The sequence below is a fragment of the Triticum dicoccoides genome, chromosome 1B (assembly GCF_002162155.2).
Source record: "Triticum dicoccoides isolate Atlit2015 ecotype Zavitan chromosome 1B, WEW_v2.0, whole genome shotgun sequence".
Taxonomy (NCBI): Eukaryota; Viridiplantae; Streptophyta; class Magnoliopsida; order Poales; family Poaceae; genus Triticum; species Triticum dicoccoides.
The window spans coordinates 372,502,150-372,519,584 of NC_041381.1; positions in this window are offsets into that span (position 1 = coordinate 372,502,150).

Consider the following 17,435-nt stretch of genomic DNA (forward strand, 5'->3'; position numbering starts at 1 on the left):
GTGCCTCCTTATTACGCACAAAAAAAAGAATACTCCCCCTGCTAGCTGGGACCCACCTTGGTGGGAGGCTGACTTGTGGGCCTACTAAGTTGACGGGGACGAAGGGCTTTGTCAACTTAGTCAATATGAACGATTCTAGCTCCAGTGACCGTACGATGTCCATCCAACGGCCGTAGTGCTTCTTCAACCTCTGGTCTTTTTGCGTTAGCCGCCCAAACCAGCGTCGGTCGTGCCTCATGCTCCTACCTCCCGTGGCCGGCTGTGCTGCCGCGGAGGACTCACCGCCCCCTACTATTCCCACCGCTCGCCAGGCCCTGCGGCGACGGCAGCCTCACACCGCAGCCGAACTAGTGAACCCTCATACTCATCTCCGCGCGGGCTTCCACTGCCGCGTCTTCCCCGGCTCCGTGTTGTCCCCTTCCTAGGCCTTGCCGTTGTCCATCGCCGTGGTGCTCTCCGCGCGGCATGGTCAATGTGGTCAAGGAACGACTTCCATCGAAAGAGTACTGTACGTGGAGAGGCTGACAGCCGGGTCCACGGCCACAACCCAGTTTTTTTGTGGTTTGTCAAGTAAGTCGCTTTGTCAGGCGTGTTGGGCTGCAAATCTTTCAAGACAAGGAGAGCTTTCATTCGGCTGGCCGAGAAAATGGCCTATCAGTAATGAGAAATGGGTTGTACATTTTTAAAACACATCAAAGCGGCAATTAGTTTCAAATATCTTTTTTTCATTTTGAGATTTTCAATTACATTAATTTTTATACGTGCAGAATTTGTTGGATTTTATATTGATATACATTTAGATTTAAAATAAGTTTGAATGTGAGTCGAAATTTCGGGATTAAAAACAGTTCAGACCGCACCGAAATATGCAAAATTTCGTATATTTTTTTAACCGTGGCCACAATATGGGCTGTAATGCTAACAAAAAGAATATGGGCTCCAAAAAACCCTTAAGAATTAGCAAATGGGCTGTAAATTATTAGAAATAATGGCAGATGGGTTGTATGTTGTTTTCCATGGATTTTAGGCTTTCCTAAAAAAAGGTTGACGCACAAGCAGTGACTGTTGGATGGCCATCCAACGGCCATCGTGCTTCTTCAATCTCTGCTCTTCCTGCTCCAACCGCTCAAACAAGCGCCGACGGGACTGCCTGCTCCCTCCTCCCCGCGGCCGGCTGTGCTGCCGTGCAGGCCTCACCGCCCCACCGTACTCCCATCACTGGCTTAGCCATCCCTCTACTCACCCACACCTGCTGTTATTCTCCGGCAACGGCAGACGAACCAGTAAACCCTCGTTCAGTCGTACTCCCCTCCGCGTGGGAAACAACTGCTGAGTCTTCCCTGCCTCCGTGTCGTTCCCTTCCTAGGCCTCGCCGTCATCCACCGCCCTGGTGCTCTCGGCGTGGCCTGGTCAACATGGTCAACGACCGACATGCATCTGAAGTGGACTGTACGTGGAGAGGCCGACAGCTGGGTCCACGGCCGCACGTAAGAAAATGCCTTCTTATTATGCGCAAAATAATAATTCGTCCACCTGACATGAGGGACCCACCGAAAGGGCCTCAGTATTTTGTAAAAAAAAACGTTACCACCGCTGACAGCTCAGACCAACCAGCTATATCTTCGCACGCAAGGAAGTGCCTCCTTATTACGCACAAAAAAAATGAATACTCCCCCTGTTAGCTGGGACCCAGTATAGTGGCAGGCTGACTTGTGGGCCTACTAAGTTGACGAGGACGGAGGGCTTTGTCAACTTAGTCAATATGCACGATTCTAGCTCCAGTGACCGTACGATGTCCATCCAACGGCCGTAGTGCTTCTTCAACCTCTGGTCTTCTTGCTCTAGCCGCCCAAACCAGCGCCGGTCGTGCCTCGTGCTCCTGCCTCCCGTGGCCGGCTGTGATGCGGCGGAGGCCTCACCGCCCCTACTACTCCCACCGCTGGCCAGGCCATCCCTCTACTCAGCCACACCCCCTGTTATTCTGCGGCGACGGCAGCCTCACACCGCAGCGAACCAGTGAACCCTCGTACTCCTCTACACACGGGCATCCACTATCGCGTCTTCCCCGGCTCCGCGTCGTCCCCTTCCTAGGCTTTGCCATCATCCACCGCCCTGGTGCTCTCAGCGCGGCGTGGTCAACGTGGTCAAGGAATGGCTTCCATCGGATGTGGACTGTAAATGGAGAGGCTGGCAGTTGGGTCCACGGCCGCAGCAAGGAAGTGCCTCCTTATTACGCACAAAATAATTATTCCTCCACCTAACAGCGGGGACCCACCGGACGGGCAACCGTATTTAGCGAAAAAAACATTTCCCCCTGTCTGCTGGGACCCACCAATTACATCTTCGCACGCAAGGAAGTGCGTCCGAAAAAAACGATTCGCCCCCCTGACTGCTGGGACCCACCAGCTACATCTTCGCACGCAAGGAAGTGCCTGACAGTCGAGACCCACCTGGTCGAAGCGTACGTAGCGTTGTCATTGTGGTCGCGAATGTGTACGTACATATATACTGGTGCATGTAGAGGCGCGCACGTAGCATGTACACGTACGTACAGCGGCGAGGGTGCCAGAAAGAAAATACAGCCACGTACGTACATACGGGCAGGGTCTCTAACGCCTATCGCGCATACGTACATGGCTGGGTCGGAACGGAGAAACAGCGTCGTCGTCGTGTTCATGGGGAGCCAACCGGCTGGATCGGAACGGAATGCGTGGTCGTGTTCATCGGGAGGGCTTGGACGGAATAGGCGATGGAAACGAGGCCTGGCGTACCGCATAATGGAGGAAACGGCCTTGTGTTCGACCGACCACGTTCAAAACAGGGTCCTGTTGATCGGGAGGGGCCTGGCGTACCGCAAAACGGAGGAAATGGACCTCCTACGGTCGAAACGGGGGTCCTGTTAATCGGGAGGGGTGTGGCATACCGCAAAATGGAGGAAACGGACCTCCTACGGTTGAAACGGGGGTCCTGTTGATCGGGAGGGGTGTGGCGTACCGCAAAACGGACGAAACGGACCTCCTACGGTCGAAACGGGGGTCCTGTTGATCGGGAGGGGTGTGGCGTACCGCAAAACGGACGAAACGGACTTGTGTTGGAGCGCTACGGTCGAAACGGGGGTCTTTTTCATTGGGAGGGGTGTGGCGTACCGCAAAACGGGACTCCACGGGATACTGTTCATCTCCACCGTCGACCTCCTCCAGCCTCCACGGGCTACCATCGACCTCCTCCAACCTCCACGGGCTCCTGTTCATCCACCATCCACCGCACGCTACTCCACCGGCTACTGTTCAACCACCCCTCCACGGGCACCCCTCCATTGTCTACTGTTCATCCAGCCCTCCACACCACGGAGTCCTATTCAACCACCCCTCCACGGCCACCCCTCCACCGTCTATTGTTCATCCAGCCCTCCACACCACGGGGTCCTGTTCATCCAGAGGCAACGCCACCGCTCACTGTTCATCCAAAGCCCCCTGCAACGCTCATTGTTCATCCAATCGATCGGCTTCAGTTAGCAGCAGTAGCAAAGGAATCGCTCCATCGGGTTCAGTTAACAGCCATCGATTGATCGCTGGGGTTCAGTAACGCCTAGCCTGCAGTGCAATCGCTCGGGTTCAGTTAGAGCCCAACGCCTCGCTCGGGTTCAGTTAGAGCCCAACGCCTCGCTCGGGTTCGGTTAGAGCCAACGCCTCGCACACACGCGCGTACGTATGAGAGAAACGTGCATCGCTCGGCCCCCGACCTCCCACCGTAACCGGCAACTCCCCGAAATTTTCCTCCCCCTCGCTTCTACCACGGTTTTTTCCGTCATGGACGGCCCAAAGAATGTCATGCAGCTGCGTCTTCGGCCTGCCCAGGACGAAAAGCCCATTTTTTGTCATGATTTTTTGTCATAGAAGTAGGAGCCCACCACATCTATGATGATACCGGGTTTTGTCACAATTATCGTCATAGAAGTGTCATATGTATGACAGAAAAAAAATTCGTTCGGCCCAAAATGTCACGGATGTGTCTTTTTTTTTTGTAGTGTAGGTTGATTGCTTGACTTGTGCTAAGTTGCTAAAATCTGCCAAGACTTAAAATTGGGAAAAGGTTAGGTTTTTATTTGGTCAAGTAGTCTAATCACCCCACCTCTAGACCTACTTTCGATCCTACAATAATTATGTTGGATGTCATTCATCATGCAACAATTATAACATAGGGTGACACAGAACTAGCTCCAATTCAACAATATAATGTGGGCATGTATTCCGAATACAGTCATACACGCTTATGGAAAAGAACTTGCATGACATTTTTTGTCCTACCCTCCCGTGGAAGCGGGGTCCTATTGGAAACTAAGGGATATTAAGGCCTCCTTTTAGTAGAGTACCAGACCAAAGAATTAACACTTACTGAATACATGAACTTCTCAAACTACGGTCATCACCGGGAAGTGTCCCGACTATTGTCACTCCGGGGTTGTTGGATCATGAGACGTAGTAGGTGACTAAAACTTGCAAGGTCGGATCAAGAACACAAATATATTCATGAAAACATAATAGGTTCAGATCTGAAATCATGGCACTCGGATCCTAGTGACAAGCATTAAGCATGGAAAAGTCATACCAACATCAATCTTAGAACATAGTGGATACTAGAGATCAAACCCTAACAAAACTAACTCGATTATATGGTAAATCTCATCCAACCCATCACCGTCCAGCAAGCCTACGATGGGATTACTCACGCACGGCGGTGAGCATCATGAAATTGGTGATGGAGGATGGTTGATGATTATGACGACGACTATTTCCCCTCTCTGGAGCCCCGAACGAACTCCAGATCTGCCCTCCCAAGGAAGAATAGGAGGTGGCGGAGGCTTCGTATCATAAAACATGATGAATCCTTCTCTCTGATTTTTTTTCCTCGAACGTGAATATATGGAGTTGGAGTTGAGGTTGGTGGAGGTCTGTGGGACCCACAAGACTAGACGGCGCGCCCTCCACCCTTGTGGATAGGGTGTGGGCCCCCTCTAGTCGATTTTGTCAGATTTCGGGTTCCGGCAGACCCTCAAGGTTCGAACTCTGGGGTGCACGCGGAGATCACACCCCCTGCCTACCCATGTCTCGTCGCCTCGCAAGATCTAAACTACACGAAGAACAACACAAGGGACACAAGATTTATACTAGTTCATGCCACCATTGTGGTGTAATACCCTACTCCAGTGTGTGGTGTGGTGGATTGCCTCTGGGGCTGATGATGAACAATACAAGGAAGAACTGCCTCGCGAGGGGAGGAGCTCTTATGGTGGTGTTGGCTAAGGTTCTACTCTCTGGTCGATCTCCCGATTAGCTAGATGCCTCTACCCTGGGGGTGGCTAGTCCTATTTATATGCGGAGGCCCTAGGCCTCTTCCCAAATATTGAGCGGGAAGGGCGCCAACAATTGGCCATTTTGAAGGGGAACATCTAGTACACTTATCTTGACTAAAGTCGATCCTCGCCTGCCAAAGACTCTGGTGGTGACACCGGCTTGGGCTCCACGATGACCTCCATCCTGCCGTTCTGCTGGTCTTGGTCTTGTTGCACCGAAATGGTTGCCTTTGCTTGATACCCTCGCCTGTGCTTTCCCCCTTTGCACCAAAGAGGAAACAAGGACTCTGTGCAGGCCGGTGCCCGCCTGGCACCCGCCTGGCCTTGGTCGTCATGGCTTGCGTCATGAGCACCTCGCGAGGTACCCCCGCCTTGATCTCTCCGCCTCCTCGTGAGCCAGCCTGACGAGGCCGTGCCCGAGGAAGCCTCCTGTCGTCCGCCTCGCGAGGCTTGGCCCCTCGCAAGGGTATTGAGCATGCGTTGATGAAGATGGGCCGTACTGGGCCACTCCTGGAGCCATGCCGCAGGCCGCAGGCAGGCAAGTCTGGGTACCCTTGTTCCTAGAACGCCAACAGTAGCCCCCGGGCCCAAGGCGCGCCCGGACTTGGCTTAGCAGAGCAGCAAAGGGGCAAGTGCGAAGCGCCGTGGGCCCCAATAGCCTGCGGCCTTGGGCGCCGCGTGGCGATTGATTGGACGTGGGTGTCCTGGCTCCTCCATGATGCCTTGGCAACTGCACGAGCTGACGAAAGGGCGGTACCCACCTTGGATTACCTTCTTTACCTTCTCCACTTGTTGCCCAGATCCCCTTTCTCGCTCCTATTCTTCCTGCTTCCGAAATCCCCAGATCTACTCCAACTCTGCATCCTAGCAAGGCATGGTGCCTCGCCAGACCCCGCCCGGAGCATGGTACTCGCCCGCTCTGGATCCTCTGAATGTGTCGGGGAAGAGCCTTACCCTGACGCGCCAGATGATGGCGGCGCAAGGCAACGACGGGGCAGCCGTGCTTAAGGTTGGTTCCGCCCATCCTGAGGATGAGGGAAGCACCTTCTACCCGCTCTTCGTGAGCGCCATCACCGCCGGCCTGGTGCCCCCCTTTTCTGAGTTCTTCTTCTCTGTTCTCCACCATTACAACCTTTTGGCTCTGCACCTCCATCCCAACTTTGTTCTTCTCCTGGCGATTTTCGCCTACTACTGCGAGGCTCACGTCGGGGTGAGGCCCTCGGTGGCCTTGCTGCGCCATTACTTCTACCTCCGGGTCTCTCGCGACTCCATCACCGCGTGCGCGAGCTTTGTTGCGTATGGCAGCTCTAACGCCATCTCGAAGCCCGGGAAGAGGGTTGAAGGGTTCAGGAGCAAGTCGGTCATGATGGATGCCGGGTGCATCCATCCCTGGCTGAGTCTGCCCACGGAGCAGCCCAAATCTATTGACGCTTGGTCCCGCGCGAAGCTCGTTGATCCTCGCGCGAAGCCGGTGCTGGAGAGGATGGATGCAGACCTGTGGCCGGGCAACATGGCAACGACGAAGCTGACCGATGCGTCGCTCCTGAGGGAATTCCTGGAGCACCGGGTGGCTCCGCTTCGGGAATATTCGCTCCCGCTGTGGAGGCTTGGGGGGGGGCGCCGCCCTTCGCCCGAGCTCCATAGTCCTGGTCGACAAAGATCTGGCCGTGGTCCTCCAATCCTTGGTTGGGGGTGACGTGGCAAGACTGGAGGGTGCTCCTGTGCCCCTGTTCCTTCGGGAGGATTGGGAGCAGGTGGTGAACTCCATGCCCGCTTTCGACAGGAACGGGCATGTGCTCGCGGAGGTTCCCGAGGGTCTGGCGGCCCTGGCGACGGTGAACGTGTCCTCCAGCGACTCCAGTGAAGAGGAGGAAGAAGAGGAGCAGCAAGAGGAGCCCGACTCCAAGGCTACCGACAGGGAGTCGAGAGCGCCCCTCCCTCGGTGTAGGTCCCGTACTCTTCGCCTCATCCCGGACGATGATGAGGATGGCGACGAGCTAGGTGGCGAGAGCTCACCCCTGATCCCGAAGAAGGACAGGACGGGGCTGGTTCTCCGCGAGTCTGCCCCAGCTCCGAGGCGATCTGCAGACGTGCCTCTTGCTCTCGAGCCTCTTGAGGTAGATCCCAGCAGCCGGCTCTCAGGCTTCAACTTCGGCTAGAGGTTGCTTGAGGACGCGAGCGATGACCAGTAAGTGCTTGATTCTTATTTTGCTTCTTGCTTCGTTGTTGAGGCTTGACATCCATATTCCTTGGCTAGGTCGGTGCTCGCGGCAAAAAAGTTGAAGGGGGCTCCTAAGGCTTCGTCAAGGGCTGCACTTCCACCCGCGGGAGAAGAGGGCGGCAAGACTCAGGCCTCACCTGCCCGGGCATCCTTGTGAGGCTTGGTGGGGCGAGCTGGGGCAAGCTCAGCCCCCGTGGCCCAAGTGATTCCCGAGGTGTCCCTCCCTGACGCCACTGCTGCTGTTACCGGGGCGCAGAAGGTCCCGACTCCTGGTGTTGTGATCACGCTGCCGTCTTCTCCTCCTACTCCGCCGACTGCCATTTCTCCGACTCCTTCCGCCGTCCTGGATCGTGCTGCTGCCGAGCTAGATCGGCTGCGGGGAGACCTTCAGGGCGCCGACCCTCGCTTGGTGGCCGGGCGCCTGGAGCTGGCCTCCGGTTGGGTCCGCTCTGACGCTTCAGTCCAAGCGGCGCTAGCTCAGGCCGTGTCGTCCTGCTACGAGGAGAAGCAGGCCCTCCTTGAGACCAAGGCCGCTCGTGACGCCGCCTTGGGTGAGGTTGCGGATGTCCGGGGTCGCTGCAAGGTGCTGGAGAGCGAGCTGCAAGGCCTGCGCGAGCAGCTCACCAAGGAGGCCCGTGACCGCCAGGAGAAGGAGGAAGATATGAAGGACCGCGAGGCTGCCGCCAAGGACCGGGATGCCAAACTTGATGAACACCGTGGCCGCTTGGGTACGCTGGAGCAGGCGCTGGAGGCGAAGAGGATCGAGCTGGATGGCAAGGCGCGGGTGCTGGCCGAGGACCGCGTGGCCTTTGCGAAGCTGGAGGAGAAGGCTCGCACCCTGCTGAAGTCGCTTTACGACAGCGGCCTGGAGAGCCCGCTGGTCGGTGCCGAGGACGGCCCCGCCAAGCTGCTTCCCTTCCTGGTCCGCGCCCGTGAAGATGTCGCCCTCGGCCTTGGCCCCACGGCTGAGGCTAAGGCGTGTGTCCTTTCTTCTGCAGTGTTGACGCGCGTCTTCACCCATGTTTACCTCCGCGACCCCGACGTTGACCTTGACAGCCTGCTGGAGCCTGTGAGCGGCGAGCGTGCCGCCGTTGTTGCTGAGGCCGTGAAGGGTCGAGCGGAGGCTCTGCTGACAAAGTTCCGGGCCTTCAGCACCAAGCCGAAGCGAGGCACCGCCGATCCTGGGGCTCCACGAGGTGAAGTCGCCCAGTGCAGCTCCGTCACCAGCGATGGCACCGCCAAAAAGTGACCCCTTCGCGGCTTTCGTCCTGCTTCTAGTTCCTGCAACATGCATCCTACCTCATGCAGGCGTTTAAACTTGTGTTTGGCGTTGTGAAAGCACTCTATGGACTGTAATATTTCCTTTTGAATTCCTTAAGATTTGCTTTTCCTTCCTGCTGGCTTGTGTTCTACGTCGGCAGAGCTCGGCCCCGCGCATACCTCAGCTGCCATTATCCCCGACCGGAAACCAGGACGGGACCAAGGAGTGAGGTGCTACCTGACAAGTTAGGCTCCTGAGTCGCGATGCTCAGGAGTCCCCCTTGACGCACGAACAGCAAGTAGGGAGGTGAGATGTATGGGTGAATTTACCGTTCTACGTCTACAGAGCCCGGTCCCACGCATACCCCAACCGCCGTTAGCCTTTTGGAACTAAGGGGTGAGGGGCTACGTGACCAGTTAGGCTCCTGAGTCGCGATGCTCAGGAGTCCCCCTTGACGTTCAAACGGCCTTCGTACCTTGGCTCCGCTCGGGGAGAGGCGTGCGACGAACCAGGCCCGAGGGGCCTAGCTGGGTGGCGTACATCTGGGCATGACCCAGGTGTAGCCCCTGTGCCCAGCCCCCTCGCGCGGCACTCCCGAGCGGAGGCGTTACAATGAGGCCGGACACTGAGCTCTGGGCTCCCTGAGGTTTATGCAGCCGGGGGCCACCCTCAGTTGTTTATCACCACCGCAAAGCATAGCGCTTCCGTATGTGTACGGGCATAGCCGCTCCTCGGCAGTGTCGTCAGCCAGCGCGGATCATGGTGCTTCCACTGGTGCGTGGGAGGGGGCTCCCCTCCGGGAGGAGCCCCCGGGGCGTGTACAGCCCCGCCCTGACACGTGGCTGGCACGGTAGGGCCTGGCGAGGTGTATCTGGGCACCCGTGAGCCAGCACGGGACTCACGGGGCCCTACCTCAAGGCGGGTTGCGCCTGGCTCTGGGCCTTTTCTTGTAATGTGTTCTTGCAAGTTTGGTTATATGTCGGCGCTCTACGTCCTCGGGTCCCGGCCCTCGAGCGGGCTCTGCCGTCGCTGGTATGCCAGGTCGTGATGCCGTGGACAAGGCTAGAGGGTGAGGGCTGGAGAGCCAGTAGGAGCCCATGAGTCGCAATGCTCAGGTACCCCCCCCCCTTTAACATGCAAGCGGCCGACATGAAGGAAGAGGGGTGCCGTGGACAGGCATCAAATAATGATCATGATGAATCAAACGCGCGACCCAAAATAACGCGAGAGGGATACATGCCACTGGGTCTGGCCCGAGCGGCTTGGAGGTATGCAGCCCAAGGGGCGCCCCCAATAAAGTAAGCTAAAACATAAATTAAAGGGATACCTGCCGCAGGGACGGACCCACATGGCCTGGGAATGATGCAGCCCTGGGGGGGGTGCTCCCAGCTGAAAATGAAACTCGAAGGATGTCACCTGATAATGTTGAAGATGAAGGGGTGCTAAAGTAGCGTACAGCATGCGCTGCGGGAGACGACCTTCACGAGTCCCCAGGCCCAGGGGCCTCGGGAGGCTCCAGAGGCACTGGCGGCTCCTCGCGAACCATCTCCGCCTCCGCCAGGACTGCGGAATGCCTGGCCGCTTGAGCTCCTAGGATGCTCCTCATGAGGTGCTGACACACAGCAGATGCGTTTGGCAGGCCGTAGGGCATGCGAACATAGCTGTGGGGTGGACCTTCGCAGCATCCCACGCGTGAGGGCCAGAGGCGCTCCTGAGAGGCGGCTCGGTTGAGTCCTGGTATGTCGATGCAGACGCGCAGCCTGCCATCCTCGCCTAGATGGGGAGCTACGGCGGGTAAGCGGCGGCTGCCACTCATGACTCTTGACTCCTGCAGCTCTTGAACGATCTCGCTGATGAACTCCTGGGGGTTTGGCCCTCCTTGTCTTGCTCCTTCTTGAGGGAAACATGCTTTGAAGCACGCCTCCAAGTGGTGCCCGAGCTTCTCCCTCGTGATCCTAGCAAAGTCGATGGCCCTCCAGGAGAGAGCCCCCGACCCTTGCTCGAGGAGGGCGCCGAGCGCGCCTTCCTATGCGACAGAAGGAGGCGCCCCCTGAACAGGCGCGGACCCTGAGGGGCCTGCCTCCCGAGGGGTCGGGCCAGGCAATGTCTTCTTCTTCTTGGGAGCAGCCTCGGGAAGCCTCCCGCTTCCGTGATCTGGGTCTTCAATTGATGCGGCTTGGAAAGCGTGTTCTAGATAACACACAACGTCTCTCTCTTTGCAAGGCACGGTGATGACTCCACCGCTTCCTGGCATCTTGAGGACATTGTAGCCGTGATGGGGTCACAACCATGAACTTGGCCAGGGCGGGGTACCCAAGGATGGCATTGTACGGCAGGCGGATGTGAGCGACATTGAAGTCAATGAGCTCGGTGCGGTAGTTGTCGCGCTTCCCGAATGTAACAGGAAGGCGGACCTACCCTATCGGAACTGTGGAACCATCAGTGAGTCCTGAGAAAGGCTTAGTCGGCTGCAGCTGATTGTAGGGCACTTGGAGGTTGTTGAACGTCTCGACGGACAGGACATTGAGCCCTGCTCCGCCATCAATGAGGGTCCTGGTGACTTGCACATTGCTGATGATTGGGGAACAAAGCATCGGGAGGACTCCGGCTGTGGCCGCGCACTTGAGATGATCCGCTGAGCTGAACGTGATAGCGCACGCTGACCACCTGATAGGGCGCGTGGCCTCAAGCTTGGGGAGGACTACATTCACTTCGCGGGCAAACTGCTTGAAGATGCGTTGAGAGGCCGGGGCTTGAGCACTGCCCAAGATGCAAGCGATGGCGCGCGGCTCCTAGAAGCCTCCAGCCCCCTCGTCCTGATGATGGTCTTCATTCCTCCTCGGCTATGGTGGCAGAGGAGGGAGGCCTGCGTTGCCTTGCGGGTGGTCTTCGCGAGGCTGATCCCTCCAACCTCCCTCGCGAGGTGGGTCCCTCCAACCTCCCTCATGAGGTTGGTCCTGCCAGCGGTCCTCGCGAGGTCGGTTGCGCCACCCTTGGCGAGGTCCATGGTCTTCCCATCGTCCTCCACCTCTTCCTCCTCCTCGGCCATAGCCCCGGTCGCTGCGCTCGGGGCATCGGCCGGCACGCACGTCTCGCACTGCCCTGAGCTCTTGGCATTCGTTGGTGTTGTGGGTGTGGAGGTCATGGTACACGCAGTACCGGCTGCCCTTGGATGACTCAGGCTAATCCCTGTCTCGCTTGGTGTCTGGCTCTACTGCAAGCACGGCAACCACCTTGCGCTTCACGTCCTTGGCCTTGGGTTTCTTCTCTTCTTGGTCGGCAGCTGGCAGCTAAAGGAGGGAAAGGCGCCCCTCCTCAGCCCTAGCGCACTTGGTCGCCAGATTGAACAGCTCCAGGGAGGTGCACAGGTCCTCATGAATTGCGAGCTCCTCCTTCATCTTGACGTCACGCACGCCGTCAGAGAAGGCCGAGATGATGGCCTCCTCGGACACCTTGGGGATCTTAAGGCGAGCAATGTTGAAGCGCTGGATGAACTTCTGCAGGGTCTCTCCCGGCTGCTGCTTGATGTGGTGCAAGTCACTCATGGCCGGAGGCCGGTCGCGGGTGCCTTGGAGGTTGGCGATGAATCGGGTGTGCATCTCATCCCAGGAGGATATCGTGCCAGGAGCCAGGTGCGGGTGCCGTCCTTGAGCGCCATGGGGAACCAGTTTGCCATGACCTTCTCGTCCCCGTTGGCAGCTTCGATGCCCAGCTCATAGAGCTAGAGGAACTCCGCAGGGTCAGCCGTGCCATCGTAGCATGGGGGCAGGTCTGGCTTGAACTTGCCTGGCCAGGCCACGCTGCGCAGCTTGGCGGTGAAGGCGCGGCAGCCTGCGGTGGCCATGGGAGGCCTTGGGTGATGGAGAGCTTGATCTTGGAAGTCCTTGTGCGCTGCCTCCAGGCGCAGCGCGAGGTCTTAATGCGCTGGAGCGAGAGCACGCCCGTGCCGAGCCGGTGCGGGGAGCACACGGTCGGCTTCTTGGGGGCGAGGGATCTCTTGGCAGCTCTTCTCTTGTTGTGCTGGCGCCGGACAGAGTGGGTTCCGCCCTAGGGCCACGCGCCTTGGGGCCAAGGCGCCTTCTTGAGGAGGAGGCGGCTGAGGCACCCCCGGAGCTTCATCGCCTGCGCAGGGCTGGACGCGGTGCAGCGAGAGGGATGGCGCAGGGGAGCCCCTAGCAGCGCTGATGAGCTCGCTGATGCGGGCGAGCCACTCGTCGTAGAGGTCGTCGACGGGACGGTACTGCAGGAGCTCCCGCGCCAGGAGTAGCGCGGCGTGCGCGTCCACAGGGGCGCGACGGGCGTGGGACGAAGAACCGGCTGGGGTCAGCGACGGGGTGGCGGTGCGGCCTTTCGCCGCACCGAAGGATGCAGGGAGGACGCCTGCTGCTCGTTCCCCGTCGGGCCAGTGGCGGCGTTGACGGCAGGCGACGGGGAACGGTGGCGGCACCCGCTGACGGGGGCCATCTGGGCGACGTGAGTGGCGAGAGCGGCCCGGCGCTCGGCGTGGGCTCAACGAGCATCTGACATGGATGCGACGGGCGGCGAAACACGAGGCGACGAAAGGCGGATTCTGGTGCACCCCTACCTCGCGCGCCAAATGTCGGATTTCGGATTCCGGCAGACCCTCAAGATTCAAACTCTGGGGTGCACGCGGAGATCACACCCCCTGCCTACCCATGTCTCGTCGCCTCGCAAGATCTAAACTACACGAAGAACAACACAAGGGACACGAGATTTATACTGGTTCATGCCACCATTGTGGTGTAATACTCTACTCCAGTGTGTGGTGTGGTGGATTGCCTCTGGGGCTGATGATGAACAATACAAGGAAGAACTGCTTCGCGAGGGGAGGAGCTCTTATGGTGGTGTTGGCTAAGGTTCTACTCTCTGGTCGATCTCCCGATCAGCTAGATGCCTCTACCCTGGGGGTGGCTAGTCCTATTTATAGGCGGAGGCCCTCGGCCTCTTTCCAAATATTGAGCGGGAAGGGCGCCAACAATTGGCCATTTTGAAGGGGAACATCTAGTACACTTATCCTGACTAAAGTCGGCCCTCGCCTGCCAAAGACTCTGGTGGTGATGCCGGCTTGGGCTCCACGATGATCTCCATCCTGCCGTTCTGCTGGTCTTGGTCTTGTTGCATCGAAATGGTTGCCTTTGCTTGATACCCTCGCCTGCGCTTGCCCCCTTTGCACCAAAGAGGAAACAAGGACTCTGTGCAGGCCGGTGCCCGCCTGGCACCCGCCTGGCCTTGGTCGTCATGGCTTGCGTCATGAGCACCTCACGAGGTACCCCCGCCTTGATCTCTCCACCTCCTCGTGAGCCAGCCTAACGAGGCCGTGCCCGAGGAAGCCTCCTGTCGTCCGCCCCGCGAGGCTTGGCCCCTCGCGAGGGTCTTGAGCATGCGTTGATGAAGATGGGCCGTACTGGGCCACTCCTGGAGCCACGCCGCAGGCCGCAGGCAGGCAAGTCTGGGTACCTCTGTTCCCAGAACGTCGACAGATTCTTTCACCAATATTTTTTGTTTATTCCAAATATAATCTCCGTGAAGTTTCAGGTCATTCTGACAACTTTTATTTCTGCACAAAAATAACACCATGGCAATTCTGCTGAAAACAACGTCAGTCCAGGTTAGTTCCATTCAAATCATGCAAATTAGAGTCCAAAACAAGGCAAAAGAGTTTGAAAAAGTAGATACGATGGAGACATATAAAATATCCATGAACTCATGGGTTGGGCATGATTACAAACCTAGCTCCATGGATATCCATCATATACCCGTCTGACAGGCAGGGCCCACATGTAGGTGAAGCATGTGATATAATATGTCTTTGTTTCAGAAAAAATATAATATTTTAAATCTCAATTATAATCCAAAACTCCAACACACAAGGCCCATTGCACAAACCTATAGTTATCCTAATGAGGCCTAAACCTAAACACATTTTATTTGTGTTGGCTTGTTGGAAATTTGAAAATTCGTAGTGTGCCGTGTCAATTGTAACTGTGATGTGCGCAAAACTGAATGTTTGTATTGTCACATGTGTCATGTGACATTTTATTGTTATTGTTGATGTAGCTATGTACACATTGTTATGGCTATTGTTTTGATTGTATGGATCTAGATATCCATGGATGGCCAGATATCTAGCGGGTATGGGCATGGGTGGCATCTGTGATCCATGGATACTTTCATGGGTGGGCAACGGACGAGCTCGTGGATACGTGCATGGATTTTGATCAACTTAGGGTGCGTTTGGTTGCAAGGGCATGAATGGGTTGGGATCGTTCAGAAAATAGACATGTTTGGTTATAAAGCACATGAATGGTTCGAGCCAAAAAAAGAGAATATGCCATGAAGATGCTGAACCGTTTCACCCAACCAAATCGGTCGAATCAAATGGCCATCCTTTGCATGCATGACTATGTGAGCATGACTGGTGGTCCCGTCCTAAATAATTAGCTCACCACTTATATTCAGCCAAACACATGAATTGAATGGTTCAATCCCAAAAAAATTGAACGGTCCCAACCCATTCATACGACACCTTCAACCAAACGCATCCTTAACCCATTCAAACATGCCCCATTGTCATCCTTAGAGACATCGTCCGATCTCGCCTTTGGCACTCCAGTGAATAGGTCAGCCCAACACTATAGATTCTGCGATGACTTTAGAAAATATTGTATGGACCAGTTCAGACTAGGTTTAGAACGTTTCATGTGTTTTTTTTTCATTTCTATATTACTTGTTCTTCGAAAGGCTTTTCATTGGGTTTCTTTGGTTTCTTTTCTAATACATGTCAAAAAATTTAACACTCATTGTTCATCTGAAACATCTTCTTATACACGTCGGAATATATTGTTGATGCTAAAAAACGCATTTTCAAACTGACATGTACTTTTTGTGTATAGCGTTATTTTAATAGTCACGAAGTTTTTACGTGTAACCCTTTTTAAAATGTAACGTACATATTATTTTAACATTTTTAATAAGAAGAAAATATATAAACATTTATTTTGATTGTCACATAAATTTTCTTGAAATGCCCGAAAGCACTTTAATTGTCATAATTTTTTTTAAAATACTATCAACGTTTACATTTCCTTAAGTTTCTAGCCTTCTAGGTAATTTTAAGTTTCGAGTTTTTTAGAAACATTTTAAATTCTGAGATATACTCCCTCTGTCCGGAATTACTTGTTACCGAAATGGATAAAAATGAATGTATCTGGAATCAAAATACGTCTAGATACATCCATTTCTCAGACAAGTAATTTCAGACAGAGGGAGTATGTGCTTAGAATATATATTTTTCAAAAATTTGAGAAAAATAAACAAAACGCCCTTTGCGTCAAGTTGTTGGGGCTTCGCACAAAGCGTCTAACTGGGCGGGCTATATGGGCCATTTTCCGTTTTGACTATTCGGGAGCTCCTGTTCACCGCACTTTGCGGCAAAAGGACGCCCCTTTGCACAAGGGACGAACCGATTGGGCCGGCCCATAGCAGACACCGCTGGTACTGTAGCGCAACAGGGAACAATAAGGGAAAAAAGAAGAGCGCTCAAGAGGAATCGAAATCGAACTCCAGACCTCTCAGTAACAAGATCCTGTAAATTGCCATGTGAGCTAATGATTTCAACTGTCCAATTTGCAGCGCTAATATCTAAGAATATCAATAGTGCCAGAACTCAACACTTTTGATTTTATTCGAACAAATCTTGGAAATTATGAACAATTTTAAGGTAAGTAATGTTTCAAAGTTTGAACATTTGTCAAACAACACGAACAAATTTTGATACTCTGAACAAATTTTATGAATATGTGAACAATTTTAAAAACAGGAATGTTATTTTGAAAATTTCTGAACAAAAATTTCAAAATCTGAACATTTATTGAATCTGCGAACAATTTATTGAAAACGCGATTTTTTTTTGAAAAACACGAATAAATGTGAAATTCCAATAAATTTAAAAATTAATATGAAAACACGAATATTTTTGAAAATCACGAATAAAATTTGAAACTCCGAACAAATTTTGAAAACACAAAAAAATTGTACATTTTTCTGAAAAGATTAATTTTTTTAATCCTAAAAGAAATTCGAACATTTTTTCAAAAACCAAACAAAGTATTCAATATACTGATTTTTTTTTAAATTGGGATTTTTATTAAGAAAAGGTTAAAAGAAAGAAAGAAACAGAAAAATGAAAACGAAAAAACACGGAAAAAATATAATAGACGCCCTCTTGCACGGTACTCCCTCCGTCCGGAATTACTTGTCACCAAAATGGATGTATCTAAAACTAAAATACATCTAGATACATCCATTTCAATGACAAGTATTTCCGGACGGAGGGAGTATGACACTAGCGTTGTTAAGCTCCAGTGGCTAGCAACCCACCTCCTCAAGTGGGAGGTCTGAGGTTCTATTCCTCGCTCTCTTCGTTTTGTTAAGCTCCAGAAGCTCTTGAACGATGGATGGTTTTTTTCTGCATAGAAGCCAGCGATCCTGAATGATTATATGACAACACAAACAATTAAAAACCGTACCCAGTGTAGATTCATAATTTTTCTGAATTTACGAACACAATTTTTACTAAG